This window comes from Ambystoma mexicanum, chromosome 4p (genome assembly GCF_040938575.1).
Source record: "Ambystoma mexicanum isolate Mex_15411 chromosome 4p, UKY_AmexF1_1, whole genome shotgun sequence".
NCBI lineage: Eukaryota > Metazoa > Chordata > Amphibia > Caudata > Ambystomatidae > Ambystoma > Ambystoma mexicanum.
This window is the reverse complement of record NC_090927.1, coordinates 621,935,202-621,955,601: the sequence shown is the minus strand read 5'-3', so window position 1 is coordinate 621,955,601 and position 20,400 is coordinate 621,935,202.

Sequence of the window (20,400 nt, the reverse complement as noted above, 5' to 3'; positions counted from 1 at the left end):
TGCCCTAAAATCCAATATGGTGGCAGTCCCGCCATTGTTAACACACTGACCGTGCTCCTACCACAGTACCTTTCTGACTCCATCTCCACCTACTTCAGCTCTTTCGCGCACCTCACTAAAAAACATAACTTCATATACAACTATTAAACGCAGAGCCTATACACTGCCCTATCTATAACCTCTGCAACCCCACCATTAATATATGTGTTTGCTCCGTCTGTGTTGCTTTGTGTGAGTATCTAATATGTGTCAAAACTAGCTACACGTGATATGTGCACCTTCTGCCACGTAAAACTCATCCTGCTCACATGATAGTATGTGCTAATAGGTTTTTCACAGCCTGAACCTTATTTGCCTGGCTGGGACAATTTAAGTGCATCCCAACACTTGACTTGATGGCCACTGATTCCTTTAATTGTTAATGTAGTTGTAAATATGACATGCATTGAAGGGCATGATATGATATGGCATTTATAACATGCCTTTACACAAGTGTTTCAAGGTGTGACGAGGCAAGGGAGGGGGAAGAGAGGGAAGACAGAGACAGACATATTACTAGCCCAAGTGACACTGAGATAGCGCAAGTGCAGGGGAGGGGGGAATGGGAAAGGTGCGGTGGAAAACAGGGAGGGGCAGTGCAGTACATAAGATAATCATAAAAATAAAAAATAGGGATAAATAAATAAATTAAATAAAGACAATAAATAAAAAGTGAGGCCATCTGGTGGCAAGTGCAAAGGTAAGGGCAGACATCAGATGTCAAGTGTTGGTAGGGGGCTGTAGGGATACAGAAACAATGCCCGAGTGCAAGGGTTGCCAGGGGGGCAGCGCAGGTGTTCAACTAGCGGGGAGCAGACCTGGGCCCAAGATCAGAGGGTAGCTAGGTAAACCAGTGCAGTTTCAGTTTCAACCAAGAGATCAGCAGGGAAGAGGAAGAGAGAAGGCCAAAGCATAGCGGAAGCTCTTGAGGTGCTTCCGGAACCAAAGATGGCTCCCCTCAAGTTTCAGAGAGGCAGGGAGGCTGTTCCAGAGGTAGGCCCCAGCAGAAGAAACAGATCTACCACCAACTCATTGCTTGGAGAAGCGACTGACCCTGGGGGAGTTGAAAGCAGATTAGCGAAGAGCTCGAGAAGGAAGGTATTTATGAAGAGAGAGTTGAAGGTATTGAGGCCTCAGGCCGCAGAAGGCCTTGTGGACAATGAAGAGGGTTTTAATCCTTGCCGCCACTGGGAACCAGTGCAGAGACTTCAGTTCGGGAGAGATACAATTTGCTACAATTTGAAATGAGGCACGTTCAAACACCCAAACATTGAGATAATTGCAATTATCAGAGTCCCATATGAGGCAACGAATGAACTGCTTTCTTGATGTTTCTGAAGACAGTCTTGGGTAAATGAAGTAGAACTATATGGAACAGGAAATTATCATCAATTCAAAAACTATCATGATAGAGGTTATCTTTCCCCAGACTGACTGTTAAAATGTGCTCATCTGATCCAGGTAAGTCTGTAATAGGGTAGTAAGTGGCCTAGGATCAGGTGCATGATTTCAGTGATATGAGTAGTCATCCATAGCCAGTAAGCATAGCAAGTCAGTGCTTACATTAAATAAACCTCTGACTGACCCAACTGATGTTTTTGAACTCTAATGGTGAATGAATCCACTGAACTACAACAATACCAAATTGCCTGTATCTTGTTTCAGAGCACAATAAGACACATACCAAAAAGAATGATTAAGGGGAGTAGATCAATTCATGCAGATAAGTACTTGATTTAGTGGACTGAACTGCTCAATTCCTTTTTCCTTAATATTGCTGACATTAACATATTCACATGTATTCGAGTGATGTATGAAGGCAGAGACACTGTTATTAAAGGGACACAATTGTTTTCAATTTTAATTGATGTAGGCATTGGGATTTGGGTATTCCAATATCTGGTGATGGTAACACCAGCACATGAGTCCAGCGACACAACCTCTCTTATTGACAGAGAGAGAGTAGGTGCTTCCTCACTGTGCATGCTGTTATACTTAGCGGGTCATTACGCTACTGGTGGTATTGGTAAAACATATAGGGCCTCATTACGACCCTGGCGGTAAGGGGTTTACGCCAGCGTTAGCTGCGCCGACCCCTTACCGCCAATTACGAGGTCCCTTAGCGCCATGGAGATTTTAACACCCGCTTTTAGCGGGTGTTAAAATCCATGGCGCTAAGGGACCATGGAGTTAATTACGCCACCGTAATTTACGGTGGCGTAATTAACGCCTTCCCCACTCCCATTATGCCCTATGGGGCAAAAATGGGAATGGGGAAGGGTAAATGGGGATTGGGGACTTACCGCCCCGCCAACCTCGGAATGGGGCGGTAAGTCCGCCAACCACCATGGCGTAAACGTAGTTTACGCCATGGTGGTAAAGTCACGGCCCAGGCGGTAACTTACCGCCTGGGTCGTAATGAGGCCCATAGTATTTCTGAACTCGACATGTTTTCTGCTCTGTCAAAATACCACTTTTGTTACTAAAACTCTTTGTTTACACTTGGTTGTGTGCAGAAGAACTGTCCTCCACACAAAATCATTGCCATATGTGATATTACCGCAAGTGGTAGTACCAAAGGTAATACTGCCAAACTGTGAGGCCCTTATACTTAAAGGAGCGTCTTCCTGGTGTGTAACATTACTTATGCTAGCGTGAGAGACAACCTTTCTGGTTAGGCCATCAAAGCGGAAAGTGCCTCCTCCAATCATACCAACAAAAGTTCACAATGTAATGGGAGGATAACTTGTGGTGCCATGTTTTCTTGAACATATAGTGACCATGCATCACAAACTCAGCCATTCATCATGATGCGATTGATTAACTAAATATCATTAACATTGGGTTAAAAGCAATAGTAACCAACATGAAGCACTATACAAAACCGTGACATGGGGCCTCATTATGACCCAGGCGCTAAGTGTTAACGGCGCCGTAAAAGGCTGCGGCGCCGTTAAACACCTAGCGCCTAATTACGAGGTCCCTTTGCGGGACCCGACCTTAACGGCTGGTTTTACCAGCCGTTAAAATAGGGGCCCGCAAAGGGACCTTGGTGCTAATTACGGTACCGCAATTTGCGGTACCGTAATTAGCGCCTTCCCCATTCCCATTGAGCCCTATGGGGCAAAAATGGGAATGGAGAAGGGCCATGACGGCATGGGGAATTATTGCCCCACCAACCTCGGAATGGGGTGGTAATTTCCCATTCCGCCATGGCGGACTCCGGCATGGACCATGGTGCTAATATTTAGCGCCAGAGTCCTAATGAGGCCCATAGAGTTGCTAGCTGTACTTGTTATATACTAATATGCTAATAAAAATAAAAGGAGCCTATCAGAACCGTGCCAGAATATGTCCCAAAAGCCAACACCTTCCCATGTACAAACATAGGTTACTCTCACCATCATTCATCAAATCATTTGTCTAATTCAAAGAACAGTATTTAAATGTTTATTCCAGAAATATCAATGGTGGTGTTATGTCTCTTTGCAAATGCTCCTTTACATGGTTTTAGGGATCACAGTTCCTTATTCCCACTAGCAAAATGTACCATCATTTGGCTTTTAAAAAACACTAATGAGGATAAAAAATAAATTGATACATTTCTCAACAAAGCCTAAAGAAAAAGCATTTCTCTAAATCTGTGTGAATCTATAAAGAGAGAGCATACACTGTATAGGGATAACCTAATAAATGTAAAGACCAATATCATATATTCCATAGTAACTGTTGGGATGCACATACAGCGTCCCAGCCAGGCAAAAAGGTTCAGGATGAAAAAAAACCTATTAGCATGTATCATCATGTGAGCAGGTTGAGGCTGGCGTTGCAGAAGGTGCAGGTATCACTTGTAGTTAGTTCTCACACATTAGAAACGCACATATTTATTTCATTTTATTTATTTTATTGGTCATTTTTAAGACTCTTTATACAACAGAATTGTGTTTCAAAGTGCTACAAGGAAAATGGGAAGGGAACAGGGGAAAACATAAGTGGAAAGAAAACAAAAAAGCAACAGTAATATATATAAAGTCGAGGTCCTACTAGGCCTTGTGGCAGTCGGCCGTGCAAGTTCATTGAAGAGAAGTGCAGGGGAGGGTATAGAAAGCGGGAGCAGAGGAGTGGACAAGTGCTGGAGGAGAGCCCCAGAGGGAAGTGCTAAGGGGAGCCAGGAGGAGCACCTCAGGCTAAGTGCTGATAAAGGCAGCTCTCAAAGGTGGTAAGTGAAGCCACCAGACAGAGGTCAGCGGGGCAATGCAGTGTAGTGGTGGAGGGATGCTGGTAATGACTGGGAGGAAGGGCCTGAGATCCTGTGAGGATCATGATGATCAGGCCACCGGTCACAGTGACAGTGGGGTGATTAGCAGGGAAGCAAAAGAGGGAAAAGAAAGAGAAGAGCAGAGTTTTCAGCAGTTTCCGGAATTTAAGGAAATTCGGCTCAAATCTAAGAGGGGCAGGGATGCTGTTTCAAAGGGAGGAGCAACAAAAGAAGGAGCAACGCACTTAGGGGGTAATTCATGGATTATTTGCGCCGAAGAAAATGGGATTTGTGCGCCATTCTGCCCGCAAATCCCTGTTTAACAAATGGGGATTTGCGGGCAGAATGGCGCACAAATCCTGTTTTTTTCGGCGCAAATAATCGATGAATTACCCCCTTAAAAATGTTGTAGTTCCAGAGGTTATAGATAGAGCAGTATTATAGGCCCAATATTTACATGTTGTATCTCGGGATGTGCAGAAAGAGCTGAAACAGGTGGAAGATGAATTCTGAAAGATACACAGATAGAAGCAAGGTCAGCTTGTTAATATGGCAGAAGGGTCACCATATTGGATGTTAAGGCCTAGTAAACAATAAATAGAATAGAATGAAGGGCCTGATGTGGAGCTGGGGCTCGGTTTAGCTCAGTCCCATAAACAAATCCTTTTTCCGTTGCTCAGGAGAGAAGTAGAGGTCAGAGGCACCCGCGGTGCACAGATAACAGCTAATTGAATCAACCTGCATGGTGGGAAATTAATGTTTACTGTGGGGAGAGCAGGAAGGAATGCAGCCCTTTGAAGGACAGATTCATGAGAATAAGGCATAAGGTTTTGTTATGCCAATGGGCAAGGCAAAGATTTAGAGCACTGTTGCCCTCACACAAGAGCGGTCATCCCATTTCAATTACAAGCATACAAATAACCAAAAACAAATATATCCCTGCAATTCATACTCATGAACAGTGCCACATCATTACTGAGCACCTGGGGTTTTAAGGAGATACGGGGGAGATGTGTCTGTAACGTCCCATGATTTGGGATAGGGGGAGCAGAGGTGAAACCAATACATTTAGTACAAGTTCGGGGTGCAACTTGTTTACACTGCAGCGTCTTTTATAATGAGAAGGCCTATTGTCTTATCAAAGCAGAGTTGGCCTCGCCAGTTTACTTTGGACATGTCTGGATCAGAGGGGTGCACATCATGTGACGGTCATGATGTATTAATCTGTCAATAAATGTATGAGACAATCCCGCACCTGGATTTACTAGTGACAATGTAGAGGGCAACGTGTCTGGGGAAATGGGTCTAGATTAGATGTGGCCAATTGGCCCAGGGACTATAGGGGGTATTCACATGTTCTATAGGTGGTAGCCAATGAGAGTGGTGGGATAACATTGTAACCTATGCATTCAGATTGTGTGGTTTTCCCGCTATATAACCAGTCCCTTCTTAGTAAGGGGGGGTCTCCAGGCCATGCATCCTGGGGTGCAGCACCCATCTGCAGAACCAGTCCCCATGCATGATCTGAAGAGGTTTTCAGGCGCCGTGTTGCCAGAAGACCTACCGGCTTCTTGGAGTGGGGCCCTTCTCCCAGACTGTGCAGGCCATCGACGGGACCCTGATTCAGAGGCACTTGGGAGAACACATAGATGTAAGTGCACCTTTGTGGGAGAAAACAACAAGAGGAGAGTGTGTGTGGGGAGTCAGTTGATTGTGAGTGTGCAGACTGTAAAAGATCATGTGGCAATATATAGTGGTCTTTCATATAACGAGGTGGCCACAGGGATCTCCACTGTTGATAGGAAAGGTGAAATCACGATAATATAGAGTGAGAAAAAAAGAGAAGAGAGAGGAAATGAGAGCTCCTCCATTGTGAAGGAAAGGCAGCCCTCCAAGTAAATTACAGGTGAGATCCAGTATATGGAGGACCTGGGATCCCTCCACTCAGCAAAAGGGAGTGTGAGGAGGTAAAGTCCCTCTTCCTGAGGCAAGGGAATAGAGGAGGGTCTAAACCATTGTGTAAATAAGTGTGATTTTGTTGTGTAAGCTCAGTATATGGAGAGCCTGGGTTTGCTTCACCTGGCAAAAAGGGGAATAAGGAGATAAATTCCCCTCATCTCGAAGAGGAGACTGAGGAAGGGTCTAAACCATTGTGTATATAATTGTGTTACATTGACTTGTGTTTTAAGATGTTTTGGGGATTTGCTATAGTGTGGAGTGATGGTTTTTGAGGTGTGCAATGAGAGGTGTGGTGTAAAAGTGTGCTTGTGTCGGGCGAAGAGAATGGGGAGTGTCGGCAGTTGTGGGAGGGTAGGGTAGATCAGTGCCACTGGATCAGTGTTCAGTAAATGAAAGAATATTACAAGTGCAGGATTAGATGTAACTGTGCGTTCCCTTACCCCACTCAAATACATGTGCACAGTGCTGAGGTGTGCCAGGAGAAAAATATGAATTACCGTAGGCAGCCGGTTGCTGATACGAGAGGAGGGATGTACAAACCTTGACCCCAAAGAAAGAACAAATAATAAAGATATGTTCTGGGCCACATGTACACTTATTTAGCTGCAAACTATACGGGGAAGAAGTTGAGGGATAGGAAAGGTATCCTTGTGCTTTGGAGTATGGTTGAGGATTTGGAAGATGTCCCTGAGGATTCTAAAAGGTGAGAAACAGTAATACAAGCACACTTTGTCATGCCCCACCTTGTGTAACCCCTGCATCCTGTGTTACACCTACAAACCCAACAGCCCTGACACCCCCAGTGGGGTGTTACCCCCATGCAAGTAGCAGCAGGATAGACCAGTCCCAAGTGTGTGCCTCACGCAGTCCTATGACAGAAAGCCCCTGCCACATATAAAAACGTCCCAGAGCCCCCAGTAGTGAATGCCACGCATGACCCATTAGTTATGGAGATACAGATTAGGGCACAGAGAGACTTAGAAACAGTGTTGCAAAGGACAGAGGCAGATATTGCATGAGTAAAGTTAGAACAGGAAGAAGGGCGAAGAGCCCCAATAGGCACTGAAGAATGGAGAGTGGGTGATTTTTAATTTAGAATTGATAATACCATGATTAGTGATGTACATGTTGAAATGAAGGTTGATGGCCGCAACAATGAGAGGCATTGAGAGGCACTTCCACAGGTGGACAGTTTAGACTAGACTATGAATCAATCAGATCAGATGACGATGCAGGAGTAGCAGAGGAGGAGGAATGGAAAAAGGACAAGGAAAAGAGAGATGAGATGGCGCTCAGGGTGACACCAAGAGTAGAGAGTTTGTGGGGTGCAATACTGAGAGCACGATCAGGCTGCATGGGGGTGGTGTAGAGGAAGCGAGGGTGGAGAAAGTTAAGTAGGTGGGAACACAATTTCCAGTGTTACATAAAGGTCCCGGAAGGGTACAGTATGTGCTCTGGCCACACAGGGATAGAAATAATTTGATAAATCCAAAGGCACTGTCATCGCTCTCAGCAGGAGCAGACAAGTGGATATATGCACTTGAAAAACAGATAGCAGGCATAACACCCACAGTAGGGATATGAAAAGCTTGTTTGCTGCATTATTAGGAGACCAAGTAGATGATATTTGGTAAAAAGCGTGTTACACAGGGATACGAATGGGTGATGAAAATCATGATGGGGCACATTTTACCGATTATTGGGGTAAATTGTGGGCTGTCCTGAGGGCATCCTATCCTGACACACCGGAAATACATTCAATTGTGATGTGCACTATGAAAGAAGACGAAGGCAAGGCACAATACATACTCCAGAAAGCGGAGATGTGGAGGGCTGAGACAAGGGAACCATGGGATGAGACTATAGCAATATTCTATCAAAAGTTAAAGAAATTAATTCCAAAAGAGGTACAGAAAGATTTGGACAAGGTAGTGGGGATTGAGGCAGAGATTCAGGCAATTATAGTACATCATTGCAGGTGGTGGCAAGAGAGAGAAGGAAATTGTGTACAATGGACCGAAAGCGGAGGTGAAGTTCATACAGAAGAAGTAAGCCAAGTTGAGCATAGAAGGATTGGTGATCAGTCACTCCCAACTGTAGAGCAGATATAACAGAGACTGAAACAGGTATAACCACAGATGGTACTCAAACGGACAGGAGGGTTTAAAGGCTATCTAGACAACAGAGGTTATAGGGCAGGTTATTAGGGAGGCTACCAGAGCGGTTACCAAAGAGGGAGAGGGGGATTCCAAGGAAGGCAAGGAGGTAGAGGAGTAGGATTTTGAGGGATTAGGATGATATTTGGAGGACCAGGACTTTGTTGGTCGTTTAGGAGAATTACTTGTTTTGCATGAGAGTGTAGGAGAAGGCAAACGTCAGCATATTATTCCCCCCCTGCAACCCCAATGGGGTGGTGGCCCCTGTTACATATCAACAGCAGTATGGAATGATGCCTCCAAGTGCCCCGTATGGCATGGTGCCCACGCAGGTGCCCCAGGAGGGACAAAAGCACCAGTATCAATATCAGGCGCCAGTACCACCGCAGATGCAACACCCAGCACCCAATATCATGCCAGTGTATACACAGCAACAGACACAACAGCCAGCACCACAAGCGTGGGACAAAATAAAAAAACACTTTGTTGCATGGCACAGTGGCGCAATATACAAGGGCAAATGTGGTGGCCGGTAACCTTTTCATATTCCCAAGGTCAAACACACAGAATGACTAGGACAGCCCACAGAGAGCTCTGATGTGCCCAGTCCTGTCAGTCATAGCTGACCCGGAAGAGGAACCCCAGGTAGTTATGGAGATAGGCAACACATCATTTGTTTTTATGGTTGACACAGGTGTAATTAAATCATGCATAAAGAAAGGGTGCTTCCCATTTTCAGGAAAGGTAATGGGCATGCAGGGGTTCTCTCGGGCAATACAATCAGTTCCATTTACAGAAGACTTACCCATCAATGTAGGTACTCAAGAGATGTTGGCTGTGCTCCTATTTTAAACTACAACAAAAGTGAACTTGTTAGGCAGGGAAATGTTAAGAAAGTTAAATATGACAATTGAATTAACAGAAAAAGGGGTAGTGTGCTACACACCAGGAATTTGTTATGCTAGGTGATAACACAAGCATTATACAGTGATGGCACACAACTACAGGAATACCTTTAAACCCAGATTTGTTTATGTATGGAGCATGTCTTGAGTTGGGTGCCAGGCATCAGAAACAAACCATGGAGGGTGCCTTCAGAATTTTTGTTTAGGCCAGCAGTTATCAAGACCATGCTCTGGATACCTTATCATGCTAGTTTGTCGGGGGGTGCTGATTGCTGATTATAACATAGTACTGATAGGGACTGACAAAGAGGAAAATGAGTGGTGTACATTTTTGTGTATTGACCCGGCTCAACCACTGAGTGGGGTGCCAGATGGGCAGCTGTTTGACGGTGATGATAATGATGGTGAAACAGTACTGGAGGTTTGTATACTATGTCAAATAATGATCTAGCATAGGAATGTCCCTTGTCACATACTCATTTCCAAGTCCATGCCTTCATATTTATAGGAGGATTTGTAAAGGGTCCTGTGAGAAACCTGGTGGTGTTCTCCCATTTAAACCCTGTCAGTCCTCTAGTTAGGTGGCCAAGCAAGGGTCATTGCTCTTGGATCCCACCCCTGGGGGTGGATGTACGAGGGAGGATCACCTGGGTAAAGAAACCCAGGGTTGTCTAAAGGGGGATACCCCAGGCAAGATGCGGTATCCTAAGAGGGGAAATAGGGGAGGAAAAAGAAATCCCTGATGCCTTCATGGGAAATGTTGATTCCTACAACTTTTATTCAGGAGTCGTGGCCTGTGATACCTATACTGTCATTTGTGACCCAAAGGGATGAAAGAGCAGAATCAGTTGCCCGAGAAAGGGGAGGAAGAAGACCCAAGTGACACATGGGGAGAGTTCCTGTATTGAGATCCTTTCATCCTCTACCTGTCCGGGTCGTGAACCTCCTCAAGACTCTTGTACCTATAACCACTCCACAGATAATATTAAAAGATTGTCCTATGAACCAAGGCCACTCCCTGGAGGGGTGGCGGGAACGTAATCTCCCCTATAATGCCATCTCACCTCAAAACCCTTTCGATCAGCTTGTATGGGGTATTTTCAAACCCATACCATCTCCCCCTCCCCATTTCCAACAAATACTAGGACGGGGAAGAGGTAACCAGGAGTAGTGAAGATTTCCTGGAGGAATAACATGGTTAGTGTAAGGGAAAACGGCTGTAGAAAGAACTTAAGTTGGCCCATTGATAGAGTCATGCAAAGTCAGGCATTCACTAATTATCACTCACTCCTGACTCCACTTGACTGATTTTCCAACTATAAAAGGTGTGGTTCTGAACAGCTGAATGAGCGAGTGGGGGACGTTGTTTGGACCAGAGCAGAGTAGCCAAGGAGCAGAGAACAGAAGGATTGACGGCTCAGAGGAGAATATCGTGCCAAGACGTTGGCCCAGTGTTTCTGAGGAGCTGCAGCATTTCTAGGTAGCCGTGTCTCCTGAGAGCCAGAGCGAAGCACCTCGCAGGCTGCTGTCAGCGGTTGGAACATCGCTCATTCCCTTGGGACCTGTGCCACTGCAAGGGCATCTGAGGGGCAGGCGGTGAGACCCTGACCTCAGGCCGGCGGAACCAGGAGAGACGCTTGTCACTGCGCTGCTGCCCAGCTGAGTCTTGAGGAAGAGAGAGAGAGAGAGATAGACTCAGGAGTATGCGACTGACTGAAGAAGAAAGCAGATTGAAAGAAGAGTGGCAAGATCGAGAGAAAGTAAAGTCACAAAACAGAGAACACAACGGATGCATAGGAAAAAGACTATATTAATAAGGGCGCAAAGTGACCAAAATCGAGAGAGAAGGGTTCAAGCGACCCGTGGAAAAGGTGCCAGTGGGCATAGAAAGGTAAAGAAAGTGCAAGCATGCACGTGAAAGAAAGGAGGAAGCTGCCAGTGGGCACGTAAAGGTAGCGAAAGTGCAAGCATTCAGGAGAAGGAAAGGACAGTGCTAGCGGGCAACGAAGAGGAAAGTACAAGTACGCAGGTGTAGAAAATAAAGGCGCCAGTGGGCACCCAGAGGAGAGCACAAGTGTGCAGGAGAAGGAAAGAAAATTGCCAGTGGGCACATGAAAGTCAAGAAAACAGATGGGAACAAGGAGGGGTGCAGAAATCCCCTGAAGGAAAAGGTTAGGAGCAGGAAATGAAAGAGAGGGGTTCAAGCTCGGAGTGGTTGCATTTTGGAGGAGCAGATAACCTGGTGTTTTCCAAAAATTGCTGATGCTAACCCCTTGAAAGAACTTTATATGAAGAAAAAGGTACACCTTGACAAACTGAACTCATGTTTTCTTCTTTTTAGCTCAAGAGAGGCCTAACAGCAGAACTTGTCCTTGAACATGAAAGATGCCTGAGTTTTGGGAAGGAAACCTTAAGAGGCCTATCAAAGTGGAATCTTGTTTATTTTGTGTTACTGAAGGAACTGAAGCTTGGGGAAGAGAACCTCACGACATTAAAGACATTGACATTGATTGAACTATGAGAAGGATATATCAACACTCCTTTTTGATTGAACTCATCCTTTTGAAGCTGAACAACCTACATCTGATGAGAAGACCACCTGAAACCAATCCTGGTTGGATATTTTTGTTGAACCACCATTTTTCACCTTTGAAAGACTTCCTAACACATTTTTGTCAAAGAGTGAGGGCAAGCATAGGTTTAGACACAGTCCAATTTTTATTTTGGACTTTTGGACTTTAACGTCCCTTATAATCATCAGTTAAGGGAACCATCCCTTTAGTGTTAGGGCTAGTTAGGCATTACACCAACCCAGGAACTTTAGTAAATAAAGGTTTTTGAACCAATCATCTTTGAGTCTGTGTCTCTCTTGATACCATGCCTGTCTCACAGTCCCCAGCACTTTATGGACAGACAACTCCCCTTACGTAGGTCTATTGAAGAGCATAGGTGCAGTATATATCAAGTTGAAGCAGGGAGCAGTGTTACCCAGAGTGCAACAGTATCCATTGTCAAGAGAACCAGATGAGGGAATACATGAGACAATTGTGGTTTTATGCCAGCAGGGCATCATAGTACCCTCAGAATCCCCTTGTAACACAGCAATGAACTTTGTGAGAAAAAAATCGAAATTGTCAAGCAGGAGGATGATAAAGGCCTTACGCCCCATGAATAATATTATTGAGCTGAGTTCCCAGAAGTACTAAACCCAGCCCTATCCTTTGCAATATACCAAGTGAAGCCACGCATTGTACTGTTATTGTTTTGAGAAATGCATTCTTCTCCATTCCCCTGCACCTTGAGTCTCAATATCCCACTGTGTTTACCTATTACAGGCAAAGGTTCCATCACACCAGACTTCCTCAAGGGTACTTTGTGTCCCCGTGCATTTTTAACAGAGTACTCCATATGGATTTGGGCAACATTCATGTACCGAGTATGGTCATTCAGTATGTAGACGACCTCTTAGTGTGTGGCACAACAGAAGACCTATGAAGAGCAGGTTCAATTACACTGCCAACACTGCTTGCAGTAAAGTGTCATGATGCCTACCTCCAAGGAGCCAGGTCCGACCCAGCAACCCCAGAGGCAGGCATCATTTCCCCCAGGGGAGTGCCAGCGGGCCCAAACTGGGGCCCTTTGGACGCAGTCCTGGCGCCTTAGGCGCCAGGCTCATGTTGGACCCCTGTCCTGGCGCCTTAGGCGCCAGGCTCATAAAGCTAGACATGTGTTCAAGTGTTTTAATGTGCACTTACCTGATGCAGACCATGCTGCTACATCCAGGCCCTCTTGAGGCCTGAATGGAACTACTTTACCTGTGGGACTACTTTCCACCCGGGTGTGGTCGGGGAAGGATACATACCTGATCGGTGGAAGGAAACACACTGGGAACTTCTTCCAAAGCTATTTAAACCACACCCGATCAGCAACTCACGCTTCGCGTTGTTCTGCTCCTCGCAGCTGGACGCTCACCGTGTCAGCTCCTGCATCTGGACCTCAGCCACGCCTGTCAGTATCCTGGGTCACCTGCAAAGGGAGACAAAAGACCTTACCTGCTAAATCAGCACCATGGAGACATCACACCGATGATCCTGAAAAGGAAGACATCATTTTAAAAGCATTTCGCTACGATCGCTGCAGCGCTGCATTTCACTCACCTATCCTGGACTCCTCCATCTTCAGCAGCGATCATCCGGATCCACAGCCACTTCCCAGAGCCTAGAGAGAAAAAGACAAGAACAAGGTGGTAGAAGGAAAGGAATAGGAAAAGCTCAGTTTCCTTCTAAGACTTACTTGTTGGGTCATTCCCATTTCATTTCGGGTCTTGGCGCTTCCAGGCATTTTCCGGACCTCGGCCCCTATGGGGGGACAAAGACATTGAATGAGCGAATGCAAAGACATTAGCCGAGCGCTCATCCGGAACTTACCTGTCATTTACTGGAACTGCACGTTTCACTTCGGGTCAGCGCCATATCTCCGGCATTCTGCAACAAGACAATGAACATTATTTTTAAGCTTGGACTTTAGAACTTGCAGCAGAACTTTTACAGCGCCTTACCTGAATAGTCAAGCTTACCTGAACTCCCATCAATCCTCAATCCAGTGAAGTAACTCGGTTTCAACACGCCCCTGCATCAGAAGCAGGATGGAGGGCTCATCCTTCTTGACCCTAAGGTGAGACTTCACAGGGAATCGTGGAAGGGTATCTTGGAGGGCTGGAGGAGAGTGGGAAGCTTGAGCATAACTCAGTCAGTAGGTAATAATCCCTTTTCACGCACAGGGGAATATTCCTGCAAGCCAGAGAAGCCAGAGTAGAGGGGCCCTTCCTGTCCATCTTCAGGGTCCTGCGCTTCACCATTGAAGAAGCACCAGCACTCGAAGCCAGACCTGCGCCTCCGTGGAAATCAGGTGAGCGTTACAGAACGCGAAGCCTACCCACAATTTCCCACCCGGGCGCTATGGAGACTTCCGAGACTGACCAGCTGGCCCATCTTTTGGGGGAATTGCGGGCAGAGGTGCACTCAGCCCGCCAGGAGACTAACGCTCTCAAAAGAGAACTGATCCTATCCAAGGAAAGAACAGATGACCTAGCCAAAAGGTTATTACAGGCCCAGGCAGGGCACACTCCTTTACCTAATTCCGGAGACATTCCACATCAATGGGTTTGAATAACCCGGTACAAATCAATCTACCTGGACACATGCCTTTGGCCCCGCCTGAACGTTTTGCGGGGGATCCCAAGAAATATGCCGTCTTTATGAACCAATGTCGTTTCCACTTTCTATGCAGACCCAGAGCCTTCCCTAACGACCAGACCAAGGTAGCCTTTATACTATCTTACCTCAGTGGCAGTGCTGCCGATTGGTCTATTCCATTGGTAAATCAGGATGATCCCATTCTCCAGAATTTTCAGGGCTTCCAGGCCAGCATGGAAAGATTGTTCGCTCGACACTCTCAAGGACAGGCCCTTGATAACGAACTGCTATCCTTACGACAAGGTAATCAGGATCTTCTGCCCTACATTGCCACCTTTAACAGACTGGTTGTGGAAACTGGATGGCCAGAAAACAAAAGGATCACATTGTTTCATCGAGGCCTGCGCGGAGAGCTTAAGGATGTTCTAGCTTAGATAGTAAACCCACCCCAGGTCTGCGCAGACTACATTGACTTGGTGGTTCAACTTGATCACAGACTTCAAAACAGAAAAGCAGATCGGTTCAAGCACGAAACCCAAATACTGATCAAAACCCACGCTAACTCAAAGATTACCGACGTATCCGAACCTATGCAAATCGGTGGTGTTAAAGGACCATTAACGCAGAAAGAACGAGAGAGAAGGCGACAAATGCAACTTTGTCTGTATTGCGGGACTTCCGGTCACTTTCTTCGAAATTGTCCAGTTAAACCACCTAAGAAGGTGGTTGGAGCTACTGATAACACTATTGACACCTGATTCGGGAAACGACCTAGCCCGACAAGCGTAGGGGTTCGCTTGCCGAGCTTGAAAACAAACTCTTTGACCTCGCATTTTGTCATGCCAATGGTGCTCGTGGACCCAAAACAGCCTCAGCAGTTGCATGCTATAAAAGCATACATCGACAGTGGAGCTATTGGAAATTACATAGACCGTGAATTGGCTTCCAGGATTAAGCTTCCTCTCTGCCCGAAAGTAACCCAAGATGTCATTACTACAGGAGATGGAACCGAAATAGCCTCAGGGCCTGTAACGCATTCCACTGTTGAAGTGACACTGGTGGGTCAGGACGGTCATCGGGAAGCAATCGTGTTTGATGTGATCAAGGCCCCACAATTTCAAGTAATTCTTGGAATTCCTTGGTTAGAAACACATAATCCCAGAATTGACTGGCGAGCAAAGAAGATAAGTTTTCCTGATTGTGAACCAACTTGTTATCCAAGAAATCCAGCTATGGGTCTAGCCTCAGCAACTTCCACCCCTGTACAGTTACCGTCAGAATACCAAGAATTCCAAGACGTTTTTCAGAAAGAACAGGCTAACACGTTACCTCCCCATCGGTCTTATGATTGCCAAATCGATCTGGTACCCAATGATCAACTACCTTGTAGTAGGATTTATGCTCTTACGGAACCTGAGAACCTGCATTTGCGTCAGTATTTAGATCAGTACCTAGCCAATGGTTTTATTCGCCCGTCCAAGTCTCCTGTCTCTTCAGCTCTGTTCTTCGTGCCGAAAAAAGAGGGCGACCTTAGAACGTGTATAGACTATCGCGCCCTAAATCTAATAACGGTTAAGAATCGTTATCCTCTGCCCTTGATCCCTGAGCTTATCGACCAGGTGAAAGACGCTTGTGTGTACACCAAGTTAGATCTCCGAGGAGCTTATCACCTGGTGCGTATAAAAGAAGGCGACGAATGGAAGACTGCATTCCGCACCAAGTTTGGGCTCTTCGAATATCAGGTGATGCCCTTCGGTTTGTGCAATGCACCTGCCGCCTTTCAGTACTTTATGAATGATGTTCTTCGGGAACTTATCGATGTCTGTGTCATTGTTTACATTGACGACATCCTGGTGTACTATTCTTCAGAATCGGAACACAGAAAACATGTTAGGGCAGTTCTTGAGAAATTGCGCCAGCACAGACTATTTGCAAAACTCGAAAAATGCGTTTTTCATACCACTGAAGTTGAGTTTCTCGGATTCATCCTGACACCTCAAGGAGTCCGAATGGACTCGCGAAAGGTGGACGCCATCCTCAAATGGCCATCTCTTAGTTTGGTGAAGGGAGTTCAGAGCATGCTCGGCTTTGCCAATTTCTATCGAAGATTTATCCCGGAATTTTCCCGAACAGTCCAACCCATCACAGCTCTCCTAAAGAAAAACAAACGCTTCGAATGGACTCTTGAGGCCGAACAAGCCTTTCAGGACCTGAAAACCAAATTCACCTCTGCACCTGTATTGAAGCACCCGCACCCAGATCTCCCGTACATTGTGGAAACCGACGCATCCAGTTCGGCCATGGGAGCTGTTCTGTCGCAAAGAGACCCAAAAACTAACCAACTACACCCAGTGGCCTTTTGGTCCAGAAAATGTTCTCCTCCTGAAATCAACTACGCAATTACCAATAAAGAGTTACTGGCCATCAAATCTGCTTTCAAGGCTTGGCGTCACTACCTTTTCGGGGCAAGACACACCATCACCGTAATTACGGACCACAGAAACTTACAGTATTTAAAGACGGCCAAAGCTCAATCTTCACGACAACTCCGATGGGCTCTATTCTTCGCGGAATTTGATTTTGTAATTACCTATCGCCCTGGCTGCAAGAATGGAAAAGCAGACGCCTTATCCGGGATTGGCATGGAAGAACCTAATTCGAGCTTAGAACCTGTGCCCATCATACCTGAGCAAAGAATCTTAGGCTTAACTTCATTGCAAACTATTGAGGACATCCAAACGCAAGTGAAACAACTTCTAGACTCTTCAACCTTACTGGAATGGAGTCAAAAGGGTCCTCATTACACCGTTAAGGATGACTTACCCTACTTCCAGGAGCGGTTGTTTCTGCCAAGTAAAGAATTGCAAGAACTTGTTATTGCCCATCATCATGAATCTTTAATGGAAGGACACCATGGTATCGCTAAAACGGAGGAAAAAATCAAACGCCCCTTCTGGTGGCCTTCTTGGAGAAAAGACATAAAGTCTTTTGTTCTGTCTTTCGGAATTTGCGCCCAAAACAAAGCTCAAAAGAAAAGGCCAGCCGGCCTACTTCAACCCTTGGATATTCCACCGGCACCATGGCACACCCTGTCAATGGACTTTATAACCGACCTGCCTCCTTGTGCTGGTTACAACACAATCCTTGTAATTGTGGACCTATTCTCCAAAATGGCCCACTTTATCCCTTTAAAAGGTTTGCCTTCAGCTTCCACCTTGGCCAACGAATTCCTGGAGAATATAGTTCGCATACATGGTTTCCCTTCCGTATTAGTCTCGGATCGTGGAAGTCAATTTATCTCCCATTTTTGGAAGAAGTGTTGCCGATTAGCACAAATAGATGTGCGGTTATCCACCAGCCACCACCCCCAGACCGACGGACAAACCGAGAGAACCAATCAGACTCTCGAGCAATATCTTCGGTGCATGTTACACCAATCTGAGTTGAATTGGAAAGACATTCTTTGGATCGCAGAATATGCATACAACAACTCAGTGCATTCTGGAACCGGACAAACCCCTTTTTATACTTTGTATGGTCACCATCCTCGGACCTCTGACCTAGATCCACCTCTGACCCTGGAAATGCCCGCAGTAAATCATCTGCATTCCACAATAACCCGAGCCTTCAAAGAAGCTGCAAGTCATTTACAGCAAGCCAAGAAAAAGTATAAAGAAAACGCTGATTTGCACCGAAGTAAAACTCCTCCTTACCAAGTAGGAGACCAGGTATGGCTAGCAACTAAACATTTACCCCTCAAGGGCCCGCGAACCTTCAATCCCAGATTCATAGGACCTTACCCCATCAAGGCTATAATCAACCCAGTGGCCTTTAAACTGGATCTACCGTCCAACATGCGTATTCATCCAGTTTTTCATGCGTCACTTTTGAAGCCAGTACAACCAGGAACCCGATTGTCCAAGCCTCCAGATCCAGTTCAAATTGAAGGGGAATTAGAATTCGAAGTTAAAGACATTTTAGACTCCAAGGTGGTAAAGTCAAAACTCTTCTATCTTGTTGACTGGAAGGGATATGGACCTCAGGAGAGATCGTGGGAGCCTAGTAACCATGTCCACGCACCTCGATTAGTACAAAGGTTTCACCGGAGATTTCCGAACAAGCCAAAACCCCCGGAGGAAAGAACCTTGGGAGGGGCCTTGAGGGGGGGTACTGTCATGATGCCTACCTCCAAGGAGCCAGGTCCGACCCAGCAACCCCAGAGGCAGGCATCATTTCCCCCAGGGGAGTGCCAGTGGGCCCAAGCTGGGGCCCTTTGGACGCAGTCCTGGCGCCTTAGGCGCCAGGCTCATGTTGGACCCCTGTCCTGGCGCCTTAGGCGCCAGGCTCATAAAGCTAGACATGTGTTCAAGTGTTTTAATGTGCACTTACCTGATGCAGACCATGCTGCTACATCCAGGCCCTCTTGAGGCCTGAATGGAACTACTTTACCTGTGGGACTACTTTCCACCCGGGTGTGGTCGGGTAAGGATACATACCTGATCGGTGGAAGGATACACACTGGGAACTTCTTCCAAAGCTATTTAAACCACACCCGATCAGCAACTTACGCTTTGCGTTGTTCTGCTCCTCGCAGCTGGACGCTCACCGTGTCAGCTCCTGCATCTGGACCTCAGCCACTCCTGTCAGTATCCTGGGTCACCTGCAAAGGGAGACAAAAGACCTTACCTGCTAAATCAGCACCACGGAGACATCACACCGACGATCCTGAAAAGGAAGACATCATTTTAAAAGCATTTTGCTACGATCGCTGCAGCGCTGCATTTCACTCACCTATCCTGGACTCCTCCATCTTCAGCAGCGATCATCCGGATCCACAGCCACTTCCCAGAGCTTAGAGAGAAAAAGACAAGAACAAGGTGAGAGAAGGAAAGGAATAGGAAAAGCTCAGTTTCCTTCTAAGACTTACCTGTTGGGTCATTCCCATTTCATTTCGGGTCTTGGCGCTTCCAGGCATTTTCCAGACCCCGGCCCCTATGGGGAAAAAAGACAAAGACATTGAATGAGCGAATGCAAAGACATTACCCGAGCGCTCATCCGAAACTTACCTGTCATTTACTGGAACTGCACGTTTCACTTCGGGTCGGCGCCATATCTCTGGCATTCTGCAACAAGACAATGAACATTATTTTTAAGCTTGGACTTTAGAACTTGCAGCAGAACTTTTACAGCGCCTTACCTGAATAGTCAAGTTTACCTGAACTCCCATCAATCCTCAATCCAGTGAAGTAACTGGGTTTCAACGCGCCCCTGCATCAGAAGCAGGATGGAGAGCTCATCCTTCTTGACCCTAAGGTGAGACTTCACAGGGAATCGTGGAAGGGTATCGTGGAGGGCTGGAGGAGAGTGGGAGGCTTGAGCATAACTCAGTCAGTAGGTAATAATCCCTTTTCACGCACAGGGGAATATTCCTGCAAGCCAGAGAAGCCAGAGTAGAGGGGCCCTTCCTGTCCATCTTCAGGGTCCTGCGCTTCACCATTGAAGAAGCACCAGCACTCGAAGCCAGACCTGCGCCTCCGTGGGAATCAGGTGAGCGTTACAAAAGTATACAAACTAAATGAGGACAAAATGCAATACTGTCAGAAGGAGGTGGTATATTTGGGACAAATAAAATCATCAGTAGGGAAAAGAGTAACCACAGAAAGAGCAGCCATGGTAAATAACACACCACAGCCCACTACGGTTAAAGAAATGCAACTATTTTTGGATTTGTGTAACTATTGTAGAGCATGGATTTGTGACTATTCCAGTTGCACAAAACCTTTACTGCAGGGACACGAAGAAGCAAAGAGATGCAAAGGGTCACTTACATAGATAGGAGTAATGATGACATGTTTCAAGAAACTAAAAAATGCCATATGTAATGCACC